The following is a 14,471-nucleotide window of genomic DNA, read 5'->3' on the forward strand; positions in this document are numbered from 1 at the left end:
TATCATATTTTACTTTGCTTTGATCAAGTATCAAGGTTCCCAAAGAACCACGGTTGGCTCCACCAGGATGCACTTTTCATACCTAGTTATCTTTGTGTCAGGCACAAGCAGACTGAGAATTTGGACAACTAACATTCCACAACCCTTGTTCAAAGTGAAATTTCCCTATCTTTCTAATTCCACTGGGCTCTCAGGTTGCTGACGGGGACCCATAATACCAGCTGTGTATCTAGCGCTCTATTGGTAGTTTTTTTGTTATGGTTTTCACTTATGCACACCTCCTGGGCAAAGGCCATCCTTTTCTCTGGAAGACTCCATCTGACGTTTGCCTCCTGATTCACATTTGAATCTCTGTGAGCCTACAACAGGGCCTTTGCTGGCATCTCACCAACTGGAGCCCGTCAGAATAGAATCTTTCACAGGCTCTCTTGCTGTGCCTTTTCATTATTCTCAGATCTTTTTGGTGTTTTTGTCTGTGGCTTTGTTTGCTCTTGAATACCAAGAGTCTGTCTTTGGTAACACGCTGAACGTAATGAAGCTTGGGAAGCATTCGGTGAAAAGTTTTAAAAAAGAAAGGGAGAGAGGAAGAAAGAAAGAAGCCAAATTAATGACTGTTGTTCTAAATGCAGATGGCACTGATTAGTTTGCCGAGATCCTTCTGTGAAATAAGCTCAGCACCATCACCTTCTTATCTCGGAATCAGCCTTCCTGCCAGAAGTGATGGCTGGGACAATGCAGATGGCTCTCAAATAGGAGCTTCTCTCAGAAACCAGTCCTTATCACGGCTTTGACTGGCAAAGGCTGTCATTCATGCTGTCACTCACAGTGGGTGCACAATGGATCATGTCTGCCTTGCACATCATAGATAACTAGACTAACTGGGGCTGGATTTAATTCTTTGGTTAAAGAAGAGGAGAAAAGATAAATCATTGATTATAGAATATCTGATTTTCCTTTAATTCACCTGTCACTGAAACTGTAACCTTGTGTTCTAGATCAGTTAAATTTGTCAGCATCCCTAAGAGAAACTACCATTTTAATAAGATCTTTCTTTAAACTACATATATTTATAAGTCCATATATGTGACTCTTTCAATCCTGTATCTGCGTGACAATCTTTTCTTTGAAAAACAGCAACGTGGTTTTGATGTGCTTTGGAATTTTTATTCTAACATTTTAAAATAAAAATGAGCATTAATGATCTTGATACAGTATTCTTGAAAAAAACTGGTTAGGTAAAAATGAAAATATGATGGTATTGAATATGAAGGTATTTTGTGTGAAAGTCTACTGTTTCTACAGTTTCTGAATGGTGACAGCAGAGGATTCATTTACACATCTAAAGCAGCTTTGTATATTGACAAAGAAGGTGTTAGAGACAGAACCGTCGTCATAATAATAACTGTGCCTATTCACTAGCATTTTATGTTACTGTATGTCACAAATGTTGTACTCCATATAATATATTAAAATAATCTGATAAAAGAAGCAATAATTCTTAGCTAGGTTAATTACTGAGTTTTTGAAGAACTAATTAACAATGTCTGACCTGATTTGTTTTGCTGCTGAAGGAAAGTATTGAAGATTTTAAGATATGCAAACACTCCTTAGTATACAATAAAACATATTTGTAATGTTTGCCAAGGATATTAGTTTTTTCACCAGGTTACAACACTGAGAATAAAGAGCCTAATATTACTTTATGCGTCTTTCTTTGCTCAGTGGTGGGAAAGTCACAATATTCAGCAAAACACACGGAGCTAATATGTCTGACATGTTTGCTTATTTTCCTGGAGAAGTAAACTATGAACATGACTCTTGATTCCCTAACCAAACCAATGCTCACTTATGCAGAGAATTTTAGTTAAAATAAGACAGCGATGGTCTGTTAAAACGTTAATTGAAATAAAAGAGTTCCAGGGTGCCTGGGTGGTGCAGTCAGTTAAACGTCTGACTTGGTTTCAGCTCAGGTCGTGATCTCGGGGTTGTGAGCCTGAGCCCTATGCCAGAATCTTCCCTTAACACAGAGTCTACTTTGAGCCCCTTTTCCCCTGCCCCTATTCATGCTCTCCCAATAAATAAATAAACCTTTAAAAAAGAGGAGTTCTTTCAGAAGTAGCATTTTGGTCTACATAACAACTACTTTTAGGATAAGGCATAAAAGATGTATTCTTTTAAAAAGAACCATAGCTATTTCTAAGGTTTATATAACATATGCAAGTGAAGGAGTAAGGAGGTATTCCTTCTAATTTAACAATTCTCATTTAAAAGTATTTATAGCATGCCTATGCAAAGATACAATCCATTGCCATTATTTCAATAAATATGACCAATAATATGCCAAATTCTACAGAGTATCCACTTGAATAATGTGTGTCAACTAAGGGTTGGTTCCTCTTGACATGGGAGATACAGAAAGGAGGAAGACACAAGAGTTGATAAATTGAAGCTGTGGGAAAGAAAAATAATGCACTGCTCTTGTAGTGACCATTATAGGTCACTGTTGAGCTCAGGGATTGGTTACCCTTGAATGAGATACTACCTCCTGTACCCCAAACAAGTCCAATCTATGGCTACCTTGGTGCAAAGACCAACCTGGGGCTCTTTGCCAGAAAGCAAGACAGTGTGCAGGAAACTGTTGGCCAAAGGAGAACTGAACATGATAGTCATGTGACTGATGTGTCCAGAACATCATCTCTTCTTATATCTGCAAATCTGAGTATTTAAGAATTTGTAAGTTTGTGCTCATTCTTTCCAGTTTCTTAAACAGTACCCAAAGTAGAGTCTATCCAGGTCAGATCTGTGTCACTCAAAGAAGAAAGGCAATATCACCAAAAAATGTGTAAGTTTACCGGACTATCTAATGTCAAAAGGTATGGGTCCTCCAACTTTGCCCTGTCTCAGCTCTCAACAGGGACTTAAGATTTAGGGATGGCATATAACATTCAGAACTCCAAGAAAGAACAAGCTGGAGCAACAATGGACCCTTGCCTCTGGGTTTTGATTTTATAAGTATATGGGTTCTTCAGAGGAACCTCAGAGCAGTTTCATAGTCTGTCCAATTGTCATACAATAATTATCATCTCATCTCAGTTTTTACAGTCTCCATTCTTTGAGCCATGCCTTCGTTCTCATAAAGTCATAACAGATGACTATGATCCCAGAATTCAGTTTCCTTGGTTAACTTCCAGGGATGAGAATAAATTCATTCCTTGGACTTCAATAGAGTTAAACCCATCTTTGACAGTCCTGTCCTAGAGTATACCATACCATGACTATGAAGGATGCTGAGCTGCCAACATAGCTGACTTCTTAGAGACTTCAAGATTCATTCTCTTCCTATGCTCAGTCTTTATAATTTCTTGCTAATGTGACATAGATGAGTGTATAATTAGAAAATAAATGGAGAGAAGATTTTGTATAACCTTGTTCTCTTGGAAAACCTATCACATCTAGATAAGTGGCTGTGTGTGTGTGTGTGTGTGTGTGTGTAATTTGGTTATTTAGAAAGGATTGATTGATATTTGTTCTGATCTTTTGTTTAAATATCTCACTTCAGTAGTAAAATATAACCTGGTAGTTCAGTGAATTCCTTAATTTATTCATTTATCTAGTGTTTATCCAGTGCCAACTATTCCAGTCCTCATGAATCTCAAAATTAGTGAACTCTCCAAGCAATGTATGAAGATTAGCATCACAAACTTAAGCAGAATGTAAAGGTTAATGTAAAACTCTTATGGCCTTGATTCTCCATTTTGCATAGTACTCAAATGATTCTTTATAAAGTAGATGCAGTCAAACCGCATGGGTCACAATAGATCGGTCATTTTTGTTTGGTTTGATTTTGATTATACAGCCTATGTAGGCATAGACCTGCATTGAGAAAGGGAAAAAATCGTCCATACTCATGATTAGATGACAGCTGTGTTAACAAGATTGAACCAGTTCCAGTCCCCAAGACAAATAACATGTCTAATGGCCATGGAAATGTGGCACTCTCTTCAGTACTATACTGAGTCTTCTTGGTTACAGGAAACAAGCAAGAATAGTGTTAGTGACCAGTCCCTGCATATCTTAGCAAATTAAAATAGCAAACACAGTATCTCACCCAGTTTCCTGGGCTGAGGAGTCTGGGGGCAGCCTAGCTGGGTAATTCATGTCCTGTCTCCATGAGGTTATGGTCAAGACGTAGTCAAAGGCTGCAGTCATCTGAAAGCCTGACTGGGGCTAGGGAATCTACTTTCTACCTCATTCACATGGCTCTTGGCAGGAGGCTTTAGTTTCTTGCTGACTGTTGGTTGGAAGCCTCAGTTTCTTTCACATGGGCCTCTCCATAAGGCTGCTCTCACTACACGGAAGCTGACTTCTCCAGAGAATGTGGTCTAAGAGAGAAAGCAAGTGAACTAAGACAAAGCTACAATGTCTTCATAAACTCAGCTGAGAAATAGTATACCATCACTTCTCCCATATTGTATTATTGACACAGACTGGTCCACTGTGGAAAGGGATTACACAGGGGCACAAATGCCAAGAGGCAGGGTTCCTTGGGGGCCATATTGCAAGCTAGGATCATAAGTTTCTGATTTAATTCCCAGCTGTTTTTGGAAAAGTCTAACCAAGTATCCCTCTTTAAAGCAGTGATTTTCAAAAGAGGATAAAGAAGTGTAGCATTAGAGAAGCATGCTCTATGTTATAGTGAATTCTAAATCTTGACATAAGAAAACACACTTTTAAAAATATATATATTTTATTTATTTGACAGAGAGAGAGGCAGAGAGGCAGGCAGAGAGAGGGGGGAAGCAGGCTCCCCACTGAGCAGAGAGCCCAATTCAGGGCTCGATCCCAGGACCCTGAGATCATGACCTGAGCCAAAGGCAGAGGCTTAACCCACTGAGCCACCCAGGCGCCCCAAGAAAACACACTGTTCTTTGAACATGGGTTACAGAAAACTAAATTTAACCATTGTTTCTTTGCCTGTGGAGATACAAATACATGCATATTGGTGATTAAGGAAAAAGTAGACTCACAATTTTGGTGTGTGTGTTGGGGGGGTATATTTTGTTGTAAGGAGGATGATATATTTTTTTTTTAAGATTTTATTTATTTATTTGACAGACACAAGTAGTCAGAGAGGCAGGCAGAGAGAGAGGAGGAAGCAGGCTCCCCACTGAGCAGAAAGCCCGATGTGGGGCTTGATCCCAGGACCCTGAGATCATGACCTGAGCCGAAGGCAGAGGCTTTAACCCACTGAGCCACCAGGCGCCCCGAGGATGATATTTTTAATACTGAAACTACTTTAAAACAAAATTAGGGGGTGCCTGGGTGACTCAGTTGTTGGGCGTCTGCCTTCGGCTCCGGTCATGATCCCAGGGTTTTGGGATCGAGCCCCACATCGAGCTCCCTGCTCGGTGGGAAGCCTGCATCTCCCTCTCTTACTCCCCCTGCTTGTGTTCCTTCTCTTGCTATATGTCTCTCTGTTAAATGCATAAATAAAATCTTTAAAAAATAATTAAAAATAAAGTAAAACAAAATTAGAAACCTGTCATGAAAATACAGACCAATTATTAGACCCATTGGCATTTACTCCAATTAACCTCAATGAAATCAACCCATGTGTTTCATAGTTCTTTGATTAACAGGGATTTATTTCAGGTTTAAGAAAAAAAGAATTGGCCAAAATATCTGTATCAACTCATGTAAAGTTATTAAGGATTTCTGGCAGCCTTATGATATATAGATCCAAAAAAGGAATAATGTACTATTATAGAATTTATTTCAGTCCTAAAACAATACAGCAAATATTATAAAATAATGTGCTTTTGCTTGTTACTAACACAGGCATTTTGTATTTAATTTCTTCATGTTAAAGCAGCTTCCTTGAGTTGGAATCTGTACCAAATATCAAGGAAGCTGATCATATCATTCTGTTGTAGTAGAACAGCAGGCAGAGTTCAATGAGGCTTTTTATCTTAAATTATATTTTCAACTTGACCTCATTAAACTCCTTTCCTTCTGTTTGTCATTGTTAGGCTCACTATATTTCATATTTCCTCTTGGCCTCTTTACCATTTTAAAATTGTCCTTTAGAAATAACTCTGGCATGGAGAGTTCATTATTTCTGATAGTGACAACACATCGAATGCCCTAATACACTGATTTCATTGTGCCTCATGACCTACATTTAGAAAAATTCAGGTATATTTTCTAGTTGCTGATTATTTTTTAGAAAACCATTAAGTGTCAAAAGCTATTTTCCTGTTTATTTTCAAATTTGTTTTTAAACTGTCTTTAGGAGAGGCGTTGCTATAGTCTAACAAATGAAGAAAAAAATCCCCTTTTTTTTTGCTAGATTTTGTTTTTCAAATTGGAGAGAATAAATATTAAATGGGGATTTTTTTTTCTCTAATGCGTGACCTAAATTTCTGTTGCAATGAAGCTGATCTGCTTTTAAATATAACACCTGCCTTTGTAAATTTTTGTAGTAATTTATTTTTTCAATGATTGTGTAAGCCGTGTGGATGTAAATATATACTTTGAATATTTCACATAACTATCAATGTGGGTATAATTTTGATTTGAAAATAAAGCAAGTTATTCTGAATAAAGTAAAGCTTTCCAAGCATCCTTTAAAAAAGAGAGAAAAATTAAAAAGGAGGTGGGGGGGAAACCCTGACTGAAATATAATCAGATGAGCCAATGTTATTAGACACAACCACTGGAAAGACTAAAGCAACTCATAATGAATTAGAAGAAAAGGGCCATTAAACTGGAGAATCCCAACAATCAAGTAGAGATGTTTCAAGCTCTTTAGGCATTACTGCTGGAATAAATACGTTATCACACTAAGCTTTTATGAAAGGCTGTTACGTTTTTACCAACTTTAATCTGTTTCATTTTTGTGTTTAAAGGATGGGAGTTGCATTAAAATAAAAATTCCATTTGGGTTATTATCTCCCCAGCTGTCTGTACAGACCATGGAGCTGGCCAGAGAATATTCTCATTATGTGTGTCGAGCAGTTACTCAGTGATTGATGCCACATTAATGCACGACACAGACGCGTTCCTTTTGTTACCGAATATTAGACAAATTAGTTCTTACAAATTCATGGCCCACCCTCCCCCTCCTAGTATGGGTGTCTTTCTCCTCCCTCTCTCAGCTCCCTACCTGCCCCTGTGCCTTCTGCTGGGCACCTGACGTGACTACCGTGGAGAGTTAATATTGCTGATAACCTTCCGTGAAAATGAACCGAAGCATTAGGAGGAGAGCTTTGACAAAGGAAGGGGCAGAAAACAGGCAGTGGTCTTTCTAGGCAGACTATAGAATGAGGTTCTGGTCATTTTCCAGGATACCCCAATGAAGTAATGACAAATAAATGTTTTGTTGTCCCTAACTAGTTTTTCCTCCCCCACTCTACGTGAGGGACCATTTATCTCCTCATTTCCTTTACACTTACTTTTGTCAGGATGGGAGAGAGGAGTCATAAAAAAAAAAAAAAAATTGTATTTAGATGGTTTCCTTACCATGAAGCTAGGAAGTATGGGAGTGGATATACCTCTCTTCCTCTTGCCCATAATGTTTGTATTGGAATTATTCCTAGAAGTGAAGAAGAGGCAGCGCCAGATATTAAAATGCGAAAGTGGGTTCTGAGCATGATCAGTGGTTTCCATTTGGATTATGTGTCATATATTTGTGTTTGGTTGTGAAAAATGGGCCCGTGATCACCAAATGTTTAGAGTTGTCAAAATACATCAGTACATGTATATTTCTGGAAGAAAATATTCTGTGCTAAAACTTACTGTTTTTACATTGAATCTTGAAAATGACAAACTTCCAGCTGTACATATGAGGACACTGAAACACAGGAAAGTTAAGTCACTTGCCAAGTGTTACATAGTCAAAGTAGATCTTGAACCTGCCTCTTGAACCTATATATTTGGTTTATAAATGAAAATGGATTAAATTTTACTTATTAGGGACGCCTGGGTGGCTCAGTTGGTTAAGCAGCTGCCTTCAGCTCAGGTCATGATCCCAGCGTCCTGGGATCGAGTCCCACATCGGGCTCCTTGCTCGGCAGGGAGCCTGCTTCTCCCTCTGCCTGCCACTCTGTCTGCTTGTGCTCACTCTCACTCCTCTCTCTCTCTCTCTCTCTCTCTGACAAATAAATAAATAAATCTTTAAAAAAAAAAAAATTTTACTTATTAGCTGTTCTTGAAGGTTCCAATATGTATTTTTGGGTGTTCTAAATTTTAGTTTCTAATATAGTAAATACTGATAAACATAAATATTGTTATTTTTATTTGATAATTATTGATATAGTCCATCTAACCAAAAGCTTGAGGAGCACTGAATAATATTTTTAAGTTTACAAATCAGTGGGTGTTTTTTGGTATTTTAATAAGATTGTGCAATAAACACTGCAATGTAATTATAGGACATTTTTGTTCCTATAAAAGCAGCCCCACACCATTTGCAGTCACTCCCCATTTCCTTCTAGTATCTTCTGTCTAACCTACTTTCTTCTTCTGGGTTGGCTTATTCTGGGCATTTCATATAAATGGAATCATAAAACTCATACAATATATGAATGATTGTGGTTTCCTCCACTTAGCATAACACTGTCAAGGCTCATTCCTTTTCTGGCACATCTTAGTACTTCATCTTTTAAATTGCTGAATAATATTCCATTGTACAGATAGTTCACATGTTGTTTATCCATTTGTCAGTTGATAAACAGTTGATTAACATGGGATGGTTTCTACTTTTGGCTATTATGAATTGTGCTACAGTGAATATCTGTGCACAGGCTTTTGAGTGGACATTTGATTTCATTTCTCTTCAGTATATACCCAGGAATGGAATTTCTGGGTCATATGGCAACTCTATATTTAACCTTTTGAGCAACCACTAACTTGTTTTCCATAGCAACTGCACCATTTTACATTCATACCAACAGTCTGAGGGTTCCAATTTTTCTACATCTTTACCAACACTTGTTATTGTCTGTGTGTGTGTGTGTTTTATTATAAGCATCCTAGTGGGTGTGAAGTGGTATCTCATTGTAGGCTTGGTTTTCAGTTTCCTAATAACATTGAACATTTTTTTCATGTGTTTCTTTGCCATTTCTTCTTTGGAGAAATGTCTGTTCATATTCTCAGCATATTTTAAAACTAGGTTATTTGTCTTTTTCTTCTTGAGATGTAAGAGTTCTCTACATATTTTAGACATATAAGTGCCTTATCAGATATATGCTTCACAAATATTTCTCTCATTCTTTGGATTCATTTTCTTGATGGTTTGGTTTGCTGCACAGAAAAATCTTAATTTGGATGTAGCCCATTATATTATCTTTTGCTGCTTGTGCTTTCAGTTTTATCTAAGAAATGTTAACCTGACTCAGGGTCACAAAGACGTATTCCCATTTTCTTCCAAGTAGTTTTAGCTTTCATGTACATTGTTAAGTTGTATTTGAAACACCCCATAAAAGACTAATTGTGGTATAGACCTAATTATTTTTAGTTTTGCCAATTATACAAGTCATTATACAAGTCAATTCAAAACCATTCACAAAAGTTAGTTGTGATGACTGTTCAAGATACATAGGAAATCAAGATGATTTCCTAGAACCTAAGTCTGCACGGAAAGAACTTGGTGTAGTAAGAAGTAACAGACATAATACAAGTAACTAACGTGAAAGGAAAGTGTGACGTGAAAGGAATGGGATACGTATCTTGGGAATTCAGGAAGAAAGATTACCTGTAGTTGTGGAAAGTGATATTCATGCTTGATCTGAATCTCTAAATAAAAATCATGGTAAAGTTTTGGCAAACTCTCTCTGCTCTGCTTAAGATCGTGGCTATCACTGGTTAGTTGTACTTGCATTGTGGTTTCTGGAGTGGTCCGAATGGCTGGATTTCAGAGTTTTGTGCCAGAGAGAAGCAGTTCTACAAATGCTGTTGGCAGAGCACTGAAAGTCCCTGAGAGGTTATAGGTGGTCTTCTAGGGCAAGACAATATTCCTAGTAATATTCAGACATGATTTGCCTTTTTCATTGTACTGACATTGTGATGGTTATGCAGAAGCAATAGTGGGTAAAACCACTGTGCTTTATCACAAATCAAGACTGCACCATCAAACTGTATGAGCAGTCACTGTGTCGATAGATCTGTAACTGCTCTGATTCTGGTGCCTAGACCAGATAGCACAGGACATAAGAATTGCTCGTAACTAATTTTGATGAATGTTTATAGGCAAACTAGATTAAAAAGTCCTGAAAGTCCTCATAACAGATTTATTTATTTTTTTAAAAGATTTTATTTATTTATTTGCCAGAGAGAGAATGAGAGAGCATAAGCAGGGGGAGCAGCAGGTAGAGCGAGAAGCAGCTTCCCTGCTGAGGAAGGAACCCAATGCTGGACTTGATCTCAGGACCCTAGGATCACAACCTGAGCTGAAAGCAGATGCTTAACTGACTGAGCCATGCATGCATCCCAAAAAAAGATTTAAAAAGATACTCTCAAGGGCTTAAAATAACCTTATTACTTATAACAACTTACAAATGTGATAAATTTAATTAGAAAAAAATACTACACAGGGCACCTGGGTGGCTCAGATGGTTAAGCATTGGATCCTTGATTTCAGCTCATGTCATGATCTCAGGGGCCTGGGATCCAGCTCCGTGTTTGGCTCTGCACTCAGCATAGAGTCTACTTGGGATTCTCTCTCTCCCTCTGCCCTCCCTCCCCGCACCCCACCCCTGCTTGAGCATCTATCATTCTCTAAAATAAATAAATAAAATCTTAAAAAAAAAAGCAAAATGCTACACAATAACAAAAATAACAGGGCTCTGGAACAAACACAAATGCATTTTAGTTTCAACTGAGTGTAAGTGCCTGGTTTCTGCTTAATAACTATCCTCCAGAAGGAGATTCAGATAAAACATAATTTCCAGCAAAATGTGAAGGAAATAGTAGTGACTTTTCAAAATATAGTAAGAGGGGCTTGGAAATTTATATGCCATTTTGGACTATATTCCGCATGTCATCTTAGATACATTGTTACTATATATCCTTAGGAATGTTATTATAGCAACTTTATTTATGAAAGCAGGAACTGAAGACTTGGAACCAACCCCAAACTAGGTCTGAATCTGAGCCAGAAGCAGGCTTCCTGTCAGGGTAGAAACAGCAGTGCCTCTCTCCTGCTCTCACTTGCAGCACACCTGGGAGGGACCCATGCAGCACAACTGTGATTCAATTGTGGAACGTAGGAGCTCTTCTCTGATTTCTAGGCAGGATTTGGTATTTGACAAAAGTCTGATCTGAAGGAAGTAAAATAGGTGCATTTATTCTAGAGTTGTGTGGGTCATGGACAAGATTCTGGTTGTTAGAAGCATAGTAAGTTTTTAACCAAAAAAAAAAAAAAAAATCAGTTGGATATATGACGGGCTTTAAAGAGAAATCTGCAATGGAAATATAGATTTGAGTCATTACCTTATAAGTGATAGTCACTCTAATACATGACTTTATTTCAGGAGTCCTGGAGGAAGATTATTACCGGTTTCATTATAATAAAACAAAGCAAGGAAGGAGTATTCTGTGGTAGGTAGCAGTAGCTCTCCTAGGTGAAACCTCTTCTCTAAAGATGCTAAAAGTGAGTGGGGTATTCAAATATATGAATAGATGGGAAAGTAAGAGGAGAATAAGGCACAAGTGAGTCATTTGGAGAACATCCAATTATTTTTTTCAGAATTATTGAAATATAATTGCAAGTGATGTTGTGTGCATTTAAGGTATACAGTGTATCGATTTGATACATGTATAAGATTATCAATTTCTAGGGGCGCCTGGGTGGCTCAGTGGGTTAAAGCCTCTGCCTTCGCCTCGGGTCATGGTCTCAGGGTCCTAGGATCGAGCTCGGCATCGGGCTCTCTGCTCGGCAGGGAGCCTGCTTCCTCCTCTCTCTCTGCCTGCTTCTCTGCCTACTTGTGATCTCTCTCTGTCAAATAAATAAATAAAATCTTTAAAAAAAAAAGATTATCAATTTCTAATATACAGTATGGAGAGTATCCAATATTAAACAGGTGGATTAAAGTAGAGGAAAACTTTTAAAATGTTTTCGAAGGAACAGAGATGAAGTCAGAGATCTGGGAAAGAAATGATATGAAAAATAAGGAGACTTATTTTTAAGAAGTAGGTGTGGCTGGGCACCTGGATGGTGCAGTGGGTTAAGAAGCAGATTCTTGGTTTCTTCTCAGATAATGACCTCAGAGTGGTGAGATGGAGCCAAGCTTCAGGCCCTGCGCTCGGCATAGAGGAGTTGGCTTAAGACCGTCTCCCCTCTCCCTCGGTCCCTCCCCCACCCCCTGTAAAATAAAGAAACCTTAAAAAAGAAAAAAAAAAAGTCAGTATGGCCATTGTATCTGATTATACGTAGTGGTTCCGTTTAGATAAGTTCTGGAAAGGTACCCTGGGTCTTGCAAATGAAAGCCACCTGGTGAACTCTGTATGGCGGGCTGAATGGAGTAGTGGTGTTGTATAGGTCTGAGGATACAGAGACAAAAAAGCATGGGCTCCACTTTTAAAAATCACAGTTGTGAAAAGGAGAGTGAGGCAGAGTGTCATCCTGCAAAAGGACAGAACTGTCAAGAAAGTGCTTTTGTTGATTTAGATGGGACAGATTTAAGCAAGTCAGAAGCTAACAGTAAGAGCCAGTGGCGAGGGAGTGGTGGGTGATTTATTTGGGTGACTGGCAGCTCCTATTCTACTCAGGATAAGAGACCTTGAGTCCTTTTTATTTATCATGGCATTTCTGGCCCTGATAAACTTATTGGTGTCAGTTCTTTCACTTTATGTCTTTTAGTACTTCGGTTACATGGTTTAAACTAAAACAAAACAAAAAAATTATTTGAGAACAAAATTAAATATTCTAGAAGCTTATTATGTTAATACCTCAGCTAACAAGAAATCAGCTAACATAGTAACCCCAATATTTTCCACACTTTTCCTTTTATATGAATGAAGAAGTATGTGAACATGAGTGATTAAGAATTTAATTTAAAACCTACTTCAGGGGCAGAACAGACAATCAGTAACCATTTATTATGTGCTTACTCTCCCAAAGATAGGATGATATGAGCTAGAGTTGATGCAGAGAATTATAGCACATGGTCTTTATTGTCATGAAGGTTGCAATCTGAGGGTATAAAACTATATGAAATGATAGCTAATGGTGTGACAATATAAATGATAAACAGCAAAAGGAATGATATAGATTAAATGCAAAGGAATTTGGAAAAGATGGTTAACAATGAGTCAGAGCATTCAGAGGTAACTCCTTGGGCAAAGTGGAATTCAACAAATCCTTGGGTTGGATGTGGACATAAAGAGAGAGAGAAGGCTATGGATCTTTAGATGTAGAGATAGGAAAACATTTTAACTGGGAGGGAAGTAGTACTTACTCATGAATTAGAGATTACTGTTTGCTGGTGATATACTACGTATTTTAACATGCATAATCATAATTAATTTAATGATTTGTGAAGGTGAAGAGGAACAGGGTTTACTTCAGATGATTGAATGCACCATAGATTAATGGGCTAATGATTTGGTTAGGTCATTAGTTAGCCAAAATGCTCTCTTGTGCGTGCATGTGGGCATATGGGGTGTGTGTGTGTATTTTATATTTTCCCTTGCATCTGAATCCCCTTCCCACATTTGGGGAATCCCCCCACATGAATATTGTCAGGGGGAAGACCTTACTTCTCCAAAGAAGTTGGAAAGTCTAGATACTTATTTCTCAGCCCCTGGCAACCAAAGATAGGGCAGACAGGTTTGACCAAGCGGACGACTTATCTGACACTTGGAATCAGGAGCTGATTGCGTCTGTGATGAAATTGCCATGGTGGCAGTGGAGGCGGCCACACCCATTCACTGTGGTGACAATGGCAGTGCAGTCAATGTTGACATCTAGCCATGTTGGAGGCAAGAGGTAGCAGACTGGGACACGTGGTGGTCAGAGGTGGAGGCAGCAGTGTCCTCAGATAGTTCAGTGGCATGATTTGGATATGGTTTGGCCTTCCTGGCTTCTCTTCTTTCATGCCTATATTCCAAGCCAGGCTTTCTTGCCTCCCCACGGATTCTGTGGGGAACCCAATAATTTCTTTCAACAAATGCGCTTTCTGCTTTAACTAGTCAGACTTGTCTCCTGCTGCTTGAAACTTAGCATTGTGAAAAGTGAACATGTTTAGGGTGAGATGATGAGAGCTTTGAATGTCAGCATGAGGAGTTTAACCTTTAATCTACCAGAAGTTCTCAGTATCAAAGGGTTTAGAGCAGTAGGATAACATTACCTAAGTGATGCTTTATGAAAATCAATGTCAGTATTACGTGGAGTGAATAACTTGAGGACTATAGCTGGAAAGATAATGGTGGAGAGATGGGTCATATTAACAAGGAAGCTTGTCTGCAGGAGA

The 14,471-nt window shown here is 38.4% G+C and overlaps 1 protein-coding gene across 1 annotated transcript in view; it reads left to right on the plus strand.

Moving 5' to 3' along the window:
• Positions 1-14,471, plus strand: part of PDZRN4 (PDZ domain containing ring finger 4) — a gene marked incomplete at its 5' end in the record, with an annotated part of 346,436 nt that overhangs the window by 132,666 nt on the left and 199,299 nt on the right. The window lies entirely within an intron of this gene.

This window comes from Martes martes (genome assembly GCF_963455335.1).
Source record: "Martes martes genome assembly, chromosome: 8".
Classification (NCBI taxonomy): domain Eukaryota; kingdom Metazoa; phylum Chordata; class Mammalia; order Carnivora; family Mustelidae; genus Martes; species Martes martes.